The sequence below is a fragment of the Phocoena sinus genome, chromosome 18 (assembly GCF_008692025.1).
Source record: "Phocoena sinus isolate mPhoSin1 chromosome 18, mPhoSin1.pri, whole genome shotgun sequence".
Taxonomy (NCBI): Eukaryota; Metazoa; Chordata; class Mammalia; order Artiodactyla; family Phocoenidae; genus Phocoena; species Phocoena sinus.
The window spans coordinates 59,843,270-59,859,945 of NC_045780.1; positions in this window are offsets into that span (position 1 = coordinate 59,843,270).

Here is a 16,676-nt window from a genome sequence, read left to right on the forward strand (position 1 = left end):
CTATAGAAAAGTTATCCTTAGAGAAATATAGAGTAGAATGTTGGTTCCCAGGGGCCATACATGTGGTAAATAGGGAGATGTTGGTAAAAGGGTACAGATTTTCAGTTATCAGGTAAATATGTTCTAGAGATCTAAGGCACAGCATGTGACTGCAGTTAATATCAATATATTGTATACTTGAAAAAAATAAAAGCATAGTCTTATTTTATATGTAAAGCCATAGACAAATGCATTGCCACAATGAGAAATCTTATTACATCTCTAACTAATCAGGTCAATCTAATTAAAAAAACAACAGAAGTATACAGCAAATGTGAAGAGTGGAATTAAATTTTTTGACCTCTTAATATATGCAAAACTCTGAAACCAACAATTAAAGAGGAATACATGAAACATTTGTGAAAATTATTTGAGCAAAGTTTAGGATTTATATGCTATAAAACATACTCTCTTACCATAATGCAATTATATTATATGTTAAAAAATATAACAAGAAATGGGTACACAGTGTAGGTTATCCATTTTCGTAACCCAAAAGTCAAATAGAAAATCATAATGGGAATTAGAAAATGTTTAAAACTAAAAAGTTATGAAAATATTACATACTATAACCTTTGAAAAAGGGCAAAATAATCTAATATCTGTGGTCTTAAATGCTTGTGTTAACAAAGGAAACAGAAAGGCTACAGTTAGTCAACAAAACATCCATCTCAGGGAGTCAGTGAATGGAACAGTAAAATTAATTTCATAAGCAATAAAATTCCGTTATCTGGATTTGGTTCTGGGTAGGTGCTCCTGGGTGGGAGGAGGCCTCCTGCCAGATGGTGGCTCCAGAATTCTCTTGGTCCATGTGTCACTGCATCCAGCCAGTGGAGAGGAAAAGAAAGTATGTGGAAAGCAGATGCCCTGCATAAGTACCTTGGCCTAAAGGGGACACAGAAACATTTGTTCACCAGTTTCTGACAAGAGCTGGTCCCAATTTCCTCTCTGGACAGTTGCTCACAAGTGTTAACTCTATGCTTTGGCATTTATTTGCCAGCTCTGCCACATTCTAAGAATGCAAGTTCTGTTTCTCAATATAAAATCAATTCTGAGAAACCAAATGTGAATGGATTATAAATTTCTTTATTATAATCTCTGGGTTACTATAGCAATAATTAGGAAGCTCAGAGTGAAGAAAAGGTGACTGCCCCAAATTCATGATAAATGACAGGTGCTTACGTAGAGATTCCTCTGTGCTGAGGCTGAATGTGAGTGTCTGCTTTACCTACACAGCAAATTGTAGAAGATTCTGGTACATCCTTGACAAAGTAATAGAATGTGAAGAAATCCAGCAATATTTTGTTGAAATTTACAAGTTTATTAATAGTCAAGTTACTTGGAAAAAAAAATTGGGAAGTTTACGCTAGTGGTTATTGAGACTTATAAGTTGTGGTTGTTAAAGTTAATAAAGGTTAGTGTCATATTGGCTCAAAAGAGACAAGATGAAGGATGGAATAAAACTGAGTACAAATGGACCCATGCATATGAAGACATTGGATGTAATAACAAAGGTGGACATCAGAGCAAAAAGAGATACTTTTCAGTGAATGTTGCTAAATCAGTTGGATATACATATAGGTGAAAGTAAGCAAGCAAGCAAACAACAAAAACAATGACTCCTACCCCACCACATATGAAAACATTAATTTTAGCAAGACTGAGAATGAAATAAGAAAAATAAAGCAATGAACCTCTTTAGAGATAATTATTAGATATCATCTTTGTTAGATGATTGTTAGATATGACTTCAGCATAGAAAAAAGTTTACTTACACAAGACCCAAAAAGCTAACCATTAAAAAAAATGATAAATTAGACTCCCTTAAAACTATGAACACAGTGGGGCTTCCCTGGTGGTGGAGTAGTTGAGAGTCCACCTGCCGATGCAGGGGACATGGGTTCGTGCCCCAGTCCGGGAAGATCCCACATGCCGCGGAGTGGCTGGGCCCGTGAGATATGGCTGCTGAGCCTGCGTATCCGGAGCCTGTGCTCTGCAATGGGAGAGGCCACAACAGTGAGAGGCCCACATACCGCAAAAAAAAAAAAAAAACAAAAACTATGAACACTGTTTTTCATGAGAAGAATTAAGAGAATGAAAAAATAGACACAAAATCACAAGGAGATAATATATATGTGACATATATAGTAATAAAGGGCCATAAGTTTGTTACAGTCAGAAATGGAATACTCTACAGCAGTGAAAATGAATGAATTAATGCTAAATATGGATAAATCTTATAAGCATAATTTTGAGAGAAAGAAGCTAAACACGAATGCAAAGTGTATGCATTTAGGCATTTACAGTTCAGAAATAGGCAAAACCACTCACTCATATAAAAACCCAGTATATCGTTTGCTTCTGTATAGAAAGTAAAGGATAGAGATTGACAGAGGGCATCAATGAGCTTTGAGGGTGTTGATCACATTATATTTCTCGACCTGGATAGTATTTCCATAGGTGACTATTTATTGTGCCATAAATTTATTTTTAGATACTTTCATATATGTGTATTTTCTTAATAAAGATATTGTTAACTTGTTTGTGCAACTGAAAATTAGAGAAGTAAAGTCTGACTGCAGGCTGCTTTTGATTAGTAAATCAGTGGTGTTATAGAAGGAACACTTTTTTCCTTTTCTAATCTCCACCTGTTAATTACTGCTGTATCCTAAAAATTCATGATTCTCATATTTCTGTTAATAGCTCATCCTTCATGCTTGAAAAAATGAGAGTACCTTTCTCGTAGCATACACAAAACAAATCCTGAGACTCAGAGTACTTCTCTGATTCATATCACATGCCCACCATTGAACCAAAAGGTGTGGCAAAAGGGGAACATGAAATGATTGGCTTCACCTTGCTCTAGATCTGGGTGTGTGTCAGCTTTAGCACAATTACCTTGATAGAAATAGAGGCCTGATGGGAAGGGGTGATGGGAAGGAAAGTTACTAGAATTCAATTAACAAATGTCCCATTCAGAAATTATAAGAAAACAAATTAGCTCTAGATTACACCAATTACATGCACGATGCCATTAAATGACATCTATTGCAGTGGAAAAATTAAATGTGAGGTTAAAAAAGTTAATTCACATAGGGAGCATTTAAACTCTACCAAATTAATGTAAGATTCAACATTTGGTGGAAAAAGTAACTGCATTAGTGACATTAATTAACTGTGTGTAACTAAGCTCTCCTTTCATACTAGAAAGTGCTTCTAATTTATTGAGGTCTTCAGGAATTAACCAGGAGTCACATCTTGACTCAGTCTGCAAGAAAAAAAACTGCTGGTGCTATGAGATTTCAGAATCTGGCCATGTTAAGTGATTATTATTGGTTTCTGTGTTATGAAAATATGTAATTATCTCACATACTAAGATCAAAGGGACTTTTGAGAAAATGCAAGTAATGCATATTTAAATACATTTGTGATATTTGAAAACATTTTTTCAACAGGAAATGAGAACAGTCAATCTACAATTTCCATACAACTGAGGGGCCTGTGTGCTTCTTAGAACAATGTTTCTTGAGCCAGAAAGTGTTTTCTTCTTTCCCAGTTTTGATCTTAAGAGAAATTAATACAGCTGTAGCTATTAAGAAAATTAATAATCATTTTATAATCCACCATCATATTGAGAATGAACTTAAATTTTTGAAAAAGGTGGAATTTTATGACTAATTTTCTAGTAGCTTTTTGGACTAGAGCTTTAGTTGTGAGAAAAAGAAAGCTAACCCACTATAATTAAATCTGCTGGAAAATGTGATTACAAGAGGAAAGTATAAACTTGTTTTTCAGGTAATTCAGATAACTATGGGAAGGTGATCTGTTGTCTTACCATTTAATACTTTTATCAGATATTTTGGTTTTTTCTTTTTTTAAAATAAATTTATTTATTTTTGGCTGCGTTGGGTCTTCGCTGCTGCACGCAGGCTTCCTCTAGTTGCAGTGAGCAGGGGCTACTCTTCGTTACGGTGCGCGGGCTTCTCATTGCGGTGGCTTCTCTTGTGGCTTGCGGGCTCTAGAGTGCAGTCTCAGTAGTTATGGCACATGGGCTTAGCTGCTCTGTGGCATGTGGGATCTTCCCTGACCAGGGCTCGAACCCGTGTCCCCTGCATTGGCAGGTGGATTCTCAATTTTTTTTTTTTTTTTTTTTTTTGTGATACGCGGGCCTCTCACTGTTGTGGCCTCTCCCGTTGCGGGGCACAGGCTCCGGACGCGCAGGCTCAGCGGCCATGGCTCAGGGGCCCAGCCGCGCCACAGCATGTGGGATCTTCCCGGACCGGGGCACAAACCCATGTCCCCTGCATCGGCAGGCGGACTCTCAACCACTGCGCCACCAGGGAAGCCCTGGCAGGTGGATGCTTAACCACTGTGCCACCAGAGAAGCCCTGTTTTTTTCTTTCTATTTCAGATTTTATTTGTCCCGGTGTTATGAACCTGACATAATTACTCTTATCAACCAATACTATGATACTACCATTCTCTTAAATATCATTTGGATTGTGGTTTTCTTTATATTTACTTAATTGCACAGTTGTTTGTAAATGGGTTGATCAGTTATGCCAAGGAAAATAAAGAATATTCTTATAAAATTATATTTCCAATAATGTAAGCAAAATAATTTGGACCAACCCTCCAACTGAAAATAATTAAATATACTGGATTAAACAATTGAAGAACTGAGAGAATGATAGGAAATCATCATCAGTACAGAATCTGACAGGGTAAAATTCCAGATAAGTAAACTGAGTCCCAGAGGCTACCTACACACATGTACACACACATGTGGGAGAGAGAGAACAATAAAGCCAGTTGGGCAAAGGTGAACATTTAGTTTGGGTAAAAGGTATGAGAGAGTTTTTCAAACTATTCTCACAACTTCTACAAAAATTAATTTAAATGTATCATTTCCAGCCAAACCAAACCAAAAAAAAAAAAAAAAAACCTTTTAACATTGTCTCTGTGTTGAAGAAAATTCTTGTGATCTGGATATACTCTAAGAAATTTTGTTTTAGATGTATATGTTTTAGGTAATACTGCGCTACTTGCTTGAATCGTAAAAAAAAAAGTAAAAAGTGATAGAATACATTAAAAAGTTTTTAAACAGTAATTGTAATGACTAGAAAAATACATAAAATAGTATATATAAATAATATTTTAAATTTCTAGATACAACAAAAATATATAAATTTGGAGGAAGATATATAGAGTTCAAATATTGTAAGGCCCTTTATTATATGGAGAGCAGGACCAAACTCTGCGTGAAGTCAGCATGGAAACCTTCTCTCATAATGTATTCTCTTAGATCACAGTTTCAGAATCTGTCTTCTTGCCCACAGTCTGTAAAGATCACCTTGATATTTTTTTACCTTTTTATGCACAGCAGTTTCACTTTACCCAGATTCCTTCTAATTGCCAACCCTCAACCTTATATTTATTTGTGTTTCCTATTATACCATCTACAGTATGAGGATAAGCCTACCATCCTCTCCCATCTTATCTTTTGGAAGGGTTCTTGTGTGCAGAAGAGTAATTCCAAAGGGGATTTGTGCCTCCCTTTGAGGTAATTGCCTTCATTAGTATCCAGCCTTTTTTATCAAATTTTCTATCAAATTTTAAATTGTTTCACCTATTATTTCTTCCAGTATATTTTTATGATCCCTTTATCTCTTCTCCTATATGGAGTTAATTTACATATTCTAAATTGCTTGATACTGTACCATAGGTTTTGCATGTTTTGTTCATTTTTTTCATTACCTCTCTTTTTTCTCTACTTCAGTTAGGAGAGTCTCACTGTTCAGTCTGAAAGGGCACGCCTCTTTTTTTCTGTAGTTTCCAACACTCTATTACCATAGTCATTGTATTTCTTATATTAGATATTGTATGTCTTATCTCCAGAAGTTACCTTTGCATTTTTTTCTGCGTTTTCTTTTTTCTCTCCTCATCATGTTAAGGTTTACTCTCTCTTCTTGAGTACATTGAATATGTTTGTAATAGTTATTGAATATCCTTGTCTGCTAGGTTTATCATCTCTGTAATTTCTTGGGCTGTTTCTGTTAATTGATGTTTCCCCTGGTTATTAGTTTTATTATATTTTCCCTTGTTTTTCGTTGCATGATACGTTTTAATTGGGTATGGAACATTCTAAATTTTACTCTCTGTTTGCTAGATGTTGATGTATTTCATTAAATGGTGGTAGGCTTGTTTTGGCATGCAGTGAAGTTACTTGCATGAGGGTGATCATTCTGATGCTTGCTTTAAGCTTTATTAGGGCAAGTGTGGAATAATCTTTAGGCTAAGATGACTTTAGCTCCACTATTTAGGTGATCCCTTTCTGAGAACTCTATCCAATATGCTGTGTATTAATTATGAGGTTTTCCCCTCTCTGGCTACTTGCACACCTTTATTATTTCTAGCCCTTTTTAAGCTTCAGAAACATCTGTCCTGCTGCTTTCTAGTGGTTCTTTCCCTGATGTTGGGTAATTTGTTTTGTTTTTGTAACTTTATTGAGATAATCACCATATGTATAAATTTAAGGCTTATAGCATGTTAATTTGATGCACTTAAATTTTGTGAAATGATTACCACCATAGCTTTAGTTAACATTTCCATCAGGTCACATAATTACCTTTTTTTTGGTGAGACTATTTAAGATCTACTCTTTTACCATCTATCAAGTATAACACAGTATTTATTAACTGTAATCACCATGATGTACATTAAACTTACTAGAACTTTTTCATCTCAAAGTTTGTACCCTTTGACTAAAATCTCCTCATTTCCTCCATCCCCCAGTCCCTTGTAACCACCATTCTACTGTTTCTATGAGTTCAGCTTTTCTTCTGCACATGTGAAGATCAGTATTCTCCCACACACCTAAGGGAACCCTCTGCTCTCTTTCTATGTAACTCTCACTTCTCTGATCTTATTCCCCATACATTCTAGCTTCCTAAGCCTCCATGAACTCTCACCTGTGTCTCCGCAACTCAGGAATGCAGTTGGACCTTGTTTCCCCTTCTTTACTGCTTGCTGGAAATTAGCTACAGGTTCTAAGCTAAACAGTCATTGGGTTCTTCTCATTTAGTTCCCTTGCTTCAGGGAACTAAATGGGTTCTTCTCATTTAGTTCCCTTGCAAACATGTGCTGCATGTTATCCAATGTCTGAACATCATTGTTTGACATATTTAATCCGATTTTCTAGTTGTTTAAGACAGGAGGGTAAAACTTTTCCCTGTTTTTCTATCATGGCTGTACGAGGCACCAAAGATAAAACTTTCTTTTAGAATTTTCATAGTGAATTTATTTTTAGAGGCCAATTTTGTTGTAACAAATCAACTATAAGCATTCAATTATTTGAATTCTCTGGTTTTTTCACCATGAAGAAAAATATCTGACAATGTAACATTTTCCTTAGTTATTTCTTTTAATTTTTTAAAAATTTTTTGCTGTACACGGGCCTCTCACTGTTGTGGCCTCTCCCGTTGCGGAGCACAGGCTCCAGACGCGCAGGCTCAGCGGCCATGGCTCATGGGCCCAGCCGCTCCGCGGCATGTGGGATCTTCCCGGACCGGGGCACGAACCCGTGTCCCCTGCATTGGTAGGCGGACTCTCAACCATTGCGCCACCAGGGAAGCCCTCCCCTTAGTTATTTTTAACTGTAATGAAAAGTTCATCATAAAGCAACAGTGATCATCTATCATAATGCAAAAGAGAGTTTTTGGCCTTATGAAATATTCTGTTTTTCAGTGAGTTTTTTTTTTAATTCATAAATCTCATTTAATAATGTAGTATTAATTTTGGAACACGTCTAGTAATTACAGTATTTTTATCAGTAATGATGAGCACATTTAATACTGTGCTCAGTAATGGCATTAAAAACAAATGTCTAATATTTATTTCTGTATATGTCAAATATGTATATGCCTGCCTGGAACATCTCCTCGGAAAAGACCAAGCAAATGATAGACTCTTGAGTAAGGCTTTCAAGTGGCCTCTTTCATACTGTAAAATGTAAATACTTCTTGAGGTAGTTCACACTTTTCCTGAGAGAGTACTAAATGCTTTTAGAGCAGTTTTTCTTAAATTTCTGCATCTCTTTAAAATACATGCAAACATTTAAATTTAAACCTTTCAAATGGCTTTTTATGACATATTTTACCATATATTACTGCTATTTAAAGTGGAAACCAATAACATATGCACATGTTCTTGAAATCATATTTTGCCAGTTATATGAAAAAGGTTAGTTATATGCAAGATGAAAAACACTTTTTAAAAAAAACCTTACACAACAGGCATAAAAATTACTGCGTTTTGAATCTGTCCTAGATGGCTTAAAAATAAGCCTGGAGTCAGAAATTTAGAAAATTTTGAATATAATCAAACTAAAGAAACAAGCATTATAATTATTAAATAAATTGTATTATTATTGTTACTTTAGCAATAATTACATTTATATAGAATAGAAGAACCTGTTTACCTGAGAACAAGATATTTGAAAAAGAGCAAGTTGGTATTTTAACTTGACAATCACTATTCTATAATTAACAAACATTATCTACCTCTGAAAACATACTTATTCATATTCTCAATTCAGTCTCAATAATGTACATCATAGGTGCCCTCCACATTGCCTTTCACAAGTTCTCCTTCCACCCCTGAAGGCCAGAGAGGAGTCAATACATGCTATGTGCAATTCCTCAGGCTTTGCATCTGCTTCGCACTCAGGACCTGAAGTGAGGTGTACTGTGTGCCCAAATCTGGCACTCTTACATATGTGTTAATGTACCCTAGGTGTCAATTCCTTCCTCCCTAAAAAAATTAATATAAATCAAGGTGCTCCCTATTTATGTGTGGATAAATCATGGCAAATTAAAGGGGTTTAAGAAAATTTTTGGAGAAAAAAAAATTTTAGGTAGGCAATTGCAAGGAAGGTAAGGTTACATGCTTCCTCCACAGGTCCCAAGGTAAGAGACTGATGCTCTGGTTTATCAAAAATACTTCACCTATACATTTTGCATAGCTGTGGATACTGTTTGCTGTTGCATTGAATCCTGGGCAGCAGTTTTGTCTCCAAAATTCATTATGCTGCAAAGCTGCACGGCCATATCAAGAAATATTGAATTACTGAAGCCATGAGAGCCTAGGCACAATGATTCTGGGATTAACCAGCAGACCTAAAAGCACCATCGTAAGGGCAAAAGACATGGTCATGAGAAGTGTGGCTATGGATACCACACTCTGACCTGCTGCTATGGCCAGTGCTACATCACTATGCCTGCAGCAGTTCTGACACATGAGTGAATTGCTTAGGTCATAAATTGATATTTAAAGAAACAGTACCTGGCGGTCTTCCCTGGTGGCGCAGTGGTTAGGAATCCACATGCCAATGCAGGGGACACGGGTTCGAGCCCTGCTTTGGGAAGATCCTACATGCCGTGGAGCAACTAAGACTGTGCGCCACAACTACTGAGCCTGTACTCTAGAGCCCATGAGCCACAACTACTGAGCCAGCGTGCCGCAACTACTGAAGCCTGCGTGCTTAGATCCCGTGCTCCACACCAGAGAAGCCACCACAATGAGAACCCCGTGCACCGCAACGAAGAGTAGCCCCCGCTCGCCACAACTAGAGAAAGCCCACTCGCAGCAACAAAGACCCAACACAACCAAAAATAAATAAATTAATTTATTACAAAAAAAACACAGTACCTGGGAAGAATAAATAATGTTAATAAATTAGAGCAAAATTTATAGAATACTAACACTTATATAAAGTATACATGGAGTTTTAAGATGAGCAGTGTACAGTTCCACTGTATTATCTGAGTTAAAGTGGATTTTATTTATTTTTTATTTATTTATTTTAAACATCTTTATTGGGGTATAATTGCTTTACAATGGTGTGTTAGTTTCTGCTTTATAACAAAGTGAATCAGTTATACATATACATATGTTCCCATATGACTTCTCTCTTGCGTCTCCCTCCCTCCCACTCTCCCTATCCCACCCCTCCAGGCTGTCACAAAGCACCGAGCTAATATCCTGTGCCTTGCGGCTGCTTCCCCCTAGCTATCTACCTTACTACGTTTGTTAGTGTGTATATGTCCATGACTCTCTCACACCCTGTCAAAGCTCACCCTTCCCCCTCCCCATATCCTCAAGTCCGTTCTCCAGTAGGTCTGCGTCTTTATTCCTGTCTTACTCCTAGGTTCTTTATGACATTTTTTTCCCCTTAAATTCCATATATGTGTGTTAGCATACGGTATTTGTCTTTTTCTTTCTGACTTACTTCACTCTGAATGACAGACTCTAGGTCTATCCATCTCATTACAAATAACTCAATTTCATTTCTTTTTAAGGCTGAGTAATATTCCATTGTATATACGTGCCACATCTTCTTTATCCATTCATCCGATGATGGGCGCTTAGGTTGTTTCCATCTCCGGGCTATTGTAAATAGAGCTGCAATGAACATTTTGGTACATGACTCTTTTTGAATTTTGGTTTTCTCAGGGTATATGCCCAGTAGTGGGATTGCTGGGTCATATGGTAATTCTATTTGTAGTTATTTAAGGAACCTCCATACTGTTCTCCATAGTGGCTGAACCAATTCACATTCCCACCAGCAGTGCAACAGTGTTCCCTTTTCTCCACACCCTCTCCAGCATTTATTGTTTCTAGATTTTTTGATGATGGCCATTCTGACTGGTGTGAGATGATATCTCATTGTAGTTTTGATTTGCATTTCTCTAATGATTAATGATGTTGAGCATTCTTTCATGTGTTTGTTGGTATTCTGTATATCTTCTTTGGAGAAATGTCTATTTAGGTCTTCTGCCCATTTTTGGATTGGGTTGTTTTTTTTTTGTTATTGAGCTGCATGAGCTGCTTGTAAATTTTGGAGATTAATCCTTTGTCAGTTGCTTCATCTGCAAATATTTTCTCCCATTCTGAGGGTTGTCTTTTGGTCTTGATTATGGTTTCCTTTGCTGTGTAAAAGCTTTGAAGTTTCATTAGGTCCCATTTGTTTATTTTTGTTTTTATTTCCATTACTCTAGGAGGTGGGTCAGAAAGGATCTTGCTGTGATTTATGTCATAGAGTGTTCTGCCTATGTTTTCCTCTAAGAGTTTGATAGTTTCTGGCCTTACATTTAGGTCTTTAATCCATTTTGAGCTTATTTTTGTGTATGGTGTTAGGGAGTGATCTAATCTCATACTTTTACAGGTACCTGTCCAGTTTTCCCAGCACCATTTATTGAAGAGGCTGTCCTTTCTCCACTGTACATTCCTGCCACCTTTATCAAAGATAAGGTGTCCATATGTGTGTGGGTTTATCTCTGGGCTTTCTATCCTGTTCCATTGATCTGTCTTTCTGTTTTTGTGCCAGTACCATACTGTCTTGATTACTGTAGCTTTGTAGTATAGTCTGAAGTCAGGGAGCCTGATTCCTCCAGCTCCTTTTTTCGTTCTCAAGATTGCTTTGGCTATTCGGGGTCTTTTGTGTTTCCATACAAATTGCGAAATTTTTTGTTCTAGTTTTGTGAAAAATGCCAGTGGTAGTTTGATAGGGATTGCATTGAATCTGTAGATTGCTTTGGGTAGTAGAGTCATTTTCACAATGTTGATTCTTCCCATCCAAGAACATGGTATATCTCTCCATCTATTTGTATCATCTTTAATTTCTTTCATCAGTGTCTTATAATTTTCTGCATACAGTTCTTTTGTCTCCTTAGGTAGGTTTATTCCTAGATATCTTATTCTTTTTGTTGCAATGGTAAATGGGAGTGTTTTCTTGATTTCACTTTCAGATTTTTCATCATTAGTATATAAGAATGCCAGAGATTTCTGTGCATTAATTTTGTATCCTGCTAGTTTACCAAATTCATTGATTACCTCTAGTAGTTTTGTGGTAGCATCTTTAGGATTCTCTATGTATAGTATCATGTCATCTGCAAACAGTGACAGCTTTACTTCTTCTTTTCTGATTTGGATTCCTTTTATTTCCTTTTCTTCTCTGATTGCTGTGGCTAAAACTTCCAAAACTATGTTGAATAAGAGTGGTGAGAGTGGGCAACCTTGTCTTGTTCCTGATCTTAGTGGAAATGCTTTCAGTTTTTCACCATTGAGGATGATGTTTGCTAGGGCTTGTCATATATGGCCTTTATTATGTTGAGGAACGTTCCCTCTATGCCTATTTTCTGGAGGGTTTTTATCATAAATGGGTGTTGAATTTTGTCGAAAGCTTTCTCTGCATCTATTGAGATGATCATATGGTTTTTCTCCTTCAATTTGTTAATATGGTTTATCACATTGATAGATTTGCGTATATTGAAGAATCCTTGCATTCCTGGAATAAACCCCACTCGATCATGGTGTATGATCCTTTTAATGTGCTGTTGGATTCTGTTTGCTAGTATTTTGTTGAGGATTCTTGCATCTATGTTCATCAGTGATATTGGCCTGTAGTTTTCTTTCTTTGTGACATCCTTGTCTGGTTTTGGTATCAAGGTGATGGTGGCCTCGTATAAGGAATTTGGGAGTGTTCCTCCCTCTGCTATACTTTGGAAGAGTTCGAGAAGGATAGGTGTTAGCTCTTTTCTAAACGTTTGATAGAATTCACCTGTGAAGCTATCTGGTCCTGGGCTTTTGTTTGTTGGAAGATTTTTAATCACAGTTTCAATTTCTGTGCTTGTGATTGGTCTGTTCATATTTTCTATTTCTTCCTGATTCAGTCTTGGCAGGTTGTGCATTTCTAAGAATTTGTCCATTTCTTCCAGATTGTCCATTTTATTGGCATAGAGTTGCTTGTAGTAATCTCTCATGATTTTTTTTATTTCTGCAGTGTCAGTTGTTACTTCTCCTTTCTCATTTCTAATTCTATTGATTTGAGTCTTCTCCCTGTTTTTCTTGATGAGTCTGGCTAGTGGTTTATCTATTTTGTTTATCTTCTCAAAGAACCAGCTTTTAGTTTTATTGATCTTTGCTATCATTTCCTTCATTTCTTTTTCATTTATTTCTGATCTGATTTTTATGATTTCTTTCCTTCTGCTAGCTTTGGGGTTTTTTTTGTTCTTCTTTCTCTAATTGCTTGAGGTGCAAGGTTAGGTTGTTTATTCGAGATGTTTCCTGCTTCTTAAGGTGGGCTTGTATTGCTATAAACTTCCCCCTTAGAACTGCTTTTGCTGCATCCCATAGGTTTTGGGTCGTTGTGTCTCCATTGTCATTTGTTTCTAAGTATTTTTTTATTTCCTCTTTGACTTCTTCAGTGACCACTTCATTATTAAGTAGTGTATTGTTTAGCCTCCATGTGTTTGTATTTTTTACAGATCTTTTCCTGTAATTGATATCTAGTCTCATGGCATTGTGGTCAGAAAAGATACTTGCTACAATTTCAATTTTCTTAAATTTACCAAGGCTTGATTTGTGACCCAAGATATGATCTATCCTGGAGAATGTTCCATGAGCACTTGAGAAAAATGTGTATTCTGTTGTTTTTGGATGGAGTGTCCTATAAATATCAATTAAGTCCATCTTGTTTAATGTATCATTTAAAGCTTGTGTTTCCTTATTTATTTTCATTTTGGATGATCTGTCCATGGGTGAAAGTGGGGTGTTAAAGTCCCCTACTATGAATGTGTTACTGTCGATCTCCCCTTTTATGGCTGTTAGTATTTGCCTTATATATTGAGGTGCTCCTATGTTGGGTGCATAAATATTTACAATTGTTATATCTTCTTCTTGGATCGATCCCTTGATCATTATGTAGTGTCCTTCTTTGTCTCTTTTAATAGTCCTTATTTTAAAGTCTATTTTGTCTGATATGAGAATTGCTACTCCAGCTTTCTTTTGGTTTCCATTTGCATGGAATATCTTTTTCCATCCCCTTACTTTCAGTCTGTATGTTTCTCTAGGTCTGAAGTGGGTCTCTTTTAGACAGCATATATAAGGGTCTTGTTTTTGTATCCATTCAGCCAACCTGTGTCTTTTGGTGGGAGCATTTAGTCCATTTACATTTAAGGTAATTATCGATATGTATGTTCCTATTCCCATTTTCTATATTGTTTTGGGTTCATTATTATAGGTCTTTTCCTTCTCTTGTGTTTCTTGTCTAGAGAAGTTCCTTTAGCATTTGTTGTAAAGCTGGTTTGGTGGTGCTGAACTCTCTCAGCTATTGCTTGTCTGTAAAGGTTTTAATTTCTCCATCAAATTTGAATGAGATCCTTGCTGGGTAGAGTAGTCTTGGTTGCAGGTTTTTCTCCTTCATCACTTTCAGTATGTCCTGCCACTCCCTTCTGGCTTGTAGGGTTTCTGCTGAGAGATCAGCTGTTAACCTTATGGGGATTCCCTTGTGTGTTATTTGTTGTTTTTCCCTTGCTGCTTTTAATATGCTTTCTTTGTATTTAACTTTTGACAGTTTGATTAATATGTGTCTTGGTGTATTTCTCCTTGTATTTATCCTATATGGGACTCTCTGTGCTTTCTGGACTTGATTAACTATTTCCTTTCCCATATTAGGGAAGTTTTCAACTATAATCTCTTCAAATATTTTCTCAGTCCCTTTCTTTTTCTCTTCTTCTTCTGGAACCCCTATAATTCGAATGTTGGTGCGTTCAGTGTTGTCCCAGAGGCCTCTGAGACTGTCCTCAGTTCTTTTCATTCTTTTTTCTTTATTCTGCTCTGCAGTAGTTATTTCCACTACTTTATCTTCCAGGTCACTTATCCGTTCTTCTGCCTCAGTTATTCTGCTATTGATCCTATCTAGAGTACTTTTAATTTCATTTATTGCATTGTTCATCGTTGCTTTTTTAATCTTTATTTCTTCTAGGTCCTTGTTAACTGTTTCTTGCATTTTGTCCATTCTACTTCCAAGATTTCAGATCATCCTTACTATCATTATTCTGAATTCTTTTTCAGGTAGACTGCCTACTTCCTCTTCATTTGTTAGGTCTAGTGCATTTTTATCTTGCTCCTTCATCTGCTGTGTGTTTTTCTGTCTTCTCATTTTGCTTATCTTACTGTGTTTGGGGTCTCCTTTTTGCAGGCTCCACGTTCGTAGTTCCCGTTGTTTTTGATGTCTGTCTCCAGTGGCTAAGGTTGTTTCAATGGGTTGTGTAGGCTTCCTGGTGGAGGGGACTAGTGCCTGTGTTGTGGCGGATGAGGCTGGATCTTGTCTCTCTAGTGGGCAGGTTCACATCTGGTGATGTGTTTTGGGGTGTCTGTGGCCTTATTCTGATTTTAGGCAGCCTCTCTGCTAATGAGTGGGGTTGTGTTCCTGTTTTGCTAGTTGTTTGGCATAGGTTGTCCAGCACTGTGGCTTCCTGGTCGTTGAGTGAAGCTGGGTGCTGGTGTTAAGATGGAGGTCTCTGGGAGATTTCCACCGTTTAATATTATGTGGAGCTGGGAGGTCTCTTGTTGACCAGTGTCCTGAAGTTTGCTCTCCTACCTCAGAGGCAGAGCCCTGACTCCTGGCTGGAGCACCAGGAGCCTTTCATCCACACAGCTCAGAATAAAAGGGAGAAAAAGTAGAGAGAATTAGTAGAAGTATGAGTAAAGAGAGAAGGAAAGGAGGAAAGGAAGGAAGGAAGAAAGAAGCAAAGAAAGAAAGGAGGGAGGGAGGGAGGGAGGAAGGAAGGAAGGAAGGAATGAGGGCAAGAAGGAAAAAAGACAGAAAGAAGATACAGTAAAAATAAAATAAAGTATAATATAGTTACTGAATTAAAAAATATTTAGAAAAAAAAAAAAGGGACGGATAGAACCTTAGGACAAATGTTGGAAGCAAAGCTATACAGAGAAAATCTTACACAGAAGCATACTCATACACCTTCACAAAAAGAGGTAAAGGGGGAAAAATCATAAATCTTGCTCTCAGAGACCACCTCCTCAATTTGGGTTGATTCGTTGTCTAAAGGAGGGTAGGAAGGAAGGAAAGAAAGAAAGAAAGAATGAAGGTAAAGTATAATAAAGTTATTACTATTAAAATTAATTATTAAGAAAAAAATTAAAAAAAAAAAACATGGACGGATAGAGCCCTAGGACAAATGGTGGAAGCAAGAGTATACAGACAAGATCTCACACAGAAGCATACACGTACACATTCACAAAAAGAGGAAAAGGGAAAAAAATCATAGATCTCGCTCCTAAATTCCACCTCTTCAATTTGGGATCATTCCTTGTCTATTCAGGTATTCCACAGATGCAGGGTATATCAAGTTGATTGTGGAGCTTTAATCCGCTGCTTCTGAGGCTGCTGGGAGAGATTTCCCTTTCTCTTCTTTGTTCTCACAGCTCACAGGAGCCCAGCTTTGGATTTGGCCCTGCCTCTGCGTGTAGGTCGCTGGAGGGCGTCTGTTTTTTGCTCAGACAGGATGGGGTTAAAGGCGCCGCTGATTCGGGGGCTCCGGCTCACTCAGGCCGGGGGTGGGGGTGGGGAAGGAGGGGCACTGCGTGAGGGGCGGGCCTGCGGCGTCAGAGGCGGCGTGACGTTGCGGCAGAGGCCGGCGTGACGTTGCACCAGCCAGAGGCCCAACGTGCGTTCTCCCGGGTATGTTGTCCCTGGATCCCGGGAACCTGGCAGTGGCGGGCTGCACAGGCTCCGCGGAAGAGGGGCGCGGAGAGTGACCTGTGCTCGCACACAGGCC